This window comes from Henckelia pumila, chromosome 3, assembly GCF_033568475.1.
Source record: "Henckelia pumila isolate YLH828 chromosome 3, ASM3356847v2, whole genome shotgun sequence".
NCBI lineage: Eukaryota > Viridiplantae > Streptophyta > Magnoliopsida > Lamiales > Gesneriaceae > Henckelia > Henckelia pumila.
Window position 1 is genome coordinate 139,198,449 of NC_133122.1, and position 1,654 is coordinate 139,200,102.

Consider the following 1,654-nt stretch of genomic DNA (forward strand, 5'->3'; position numbering starts at 1 on the left):
GGGATTTTTATATTCAATTTCTAGAATACCTCTAGGAATTTAGAAAACTGAGAATCTAGCTTGGCCTTCTTGAGAGCTGCAAGAAAAGGTGATGGAATAACAACATTATTTTGTGATGGGGATGTTTATATTCAATTTCTAGAATACCTCTAGGAATTTAGCAAACTGAGAATCTAGCTTGGCCTTCTTGAGAGCTGCAAGAAAGGGGATGCGTCTGGCTCTTTCGATTCTTGTTTTTCAGATTCTATCCACTTCCCACTTCTCAATTCAACTGTTTTTACCTGATCTTTTGGATTTTTCTCCGTGTCTCTTGGCAAAGTACCCGGATCTTTGCTGGACAAAGCTTTAGCCAGTTGCCCTATCTGATTCTCCAAATTCTTTATCGATGCATCCTGATTTTGCATTCTAGTTTCAGTGTATGATATGAACTTTTGCATCATCTGTTCCATGCTTGACTTCTCCTCCTGATATTGTTTTCCATATTTCTGATTCCCATATGGCCTATTATTCTGTCCTCTCCACGAAAAGTTTGGATGTTGTTTCCACCGCGGATTATATGTATTTGAGAATGGATCATTCCTAGGGCAGTTTTGATTTCCCACATGGTTTACCATACATCCCTCTGGTTGATATGATGGATTTTCAGTCTTAAAATATTTCGTGAAGTGTTCAGCACCACATTTCCCTCACCACACTTCTTGAATACGCATTGTAGAATGCACTAAACTTAGCTCTTCAATCCTCTTATTCATGACCTCAAGCTGAGCTGCTACTGAGGTGAATGCATCAACTTGATGAATTCCTGCGGATCTCCTGGATGCACTTCTCTCAGACTGATGGTGATAACTACTAGATGACATTTCTTCAATTAACTCATATCCATCATCTGGTGATTTTCGTAAAAAATTACCACCTACAGCTGCATCTAGCTTAGTGCGATTAGAATGAGGAAGACCATAATAAAACGTATTTACCACAATACCGTCTTGTAAATGGTGGTGTGGACATCTCCTCAATAGATCTTTATAGCGCTCCCATGCTTCATAGAGTGTTTCTTGTTCTCCTTGAGCAAATGTTGTGATGTCAGCTCTTAGCTTCACCGATTTAGATGGTGGGAAGTATTTGGTGAGGAAAGCTTTCGCGAGATCATCCCAAGCGGTGATGGAACATGCAGGTAGATTCGTTAGCCATGCTTTAGCCTTATCTCTTAATGAAAAAGGGAATAAACGCAAACGAATAGCATAATCAGAAACTCCCTGCATCTTTAAAATATCACAAATTTCTAAAAAATTTGTCAGGTGATCATATGGGTCATCGATCGTCATCCCACCAAATTGGACTATGTTTTGCACCATTTGAATGATAGCAGGCTTTATTTCAAAATGATTTGTTGCTATGGTGAGCCTGATGATGCTTGGTCTGGCATCATCGATGGATGGCAAGGCACTATCCATCATGGAACTGTAGACAGGTGGTGCATTATTCTCAGCCTGTCCATCTAAACATTGTCTTTCTTTGTCTGCCATTGCTTCTTGTTGTAGCCTTCTTCTCCTGCGAAAAGTTCTTTCACTTTCTGGATCAAAAGGCACAAGTTCCGAATCAGGATAATGTTGCATGCGCTGCTGGAGTATCCTGCAGTTCACAAATGATAATA

At 39.9% G+C, this 1,654-nt stretch overlaps 1 non-coding gene across 1 annotated transcript; it reads left to right on the forward strand.

Moving 5' to 3' along the window:
* Window positions 1-990: 990 nt before the first annotated feature.
* Window positions 991-1,097, forward strand: LOC140894027 (small nucleolar RNA R71). Its single transcript, XR_012153582.1, has one exon. It is a non-coding gene; the product is annotated as a small nucleolar RNA R71 (small nucleolar RNA).
* The last annotated feature ends 557 nt before the right edge of the window (window positions 1,098-1,654 follow it).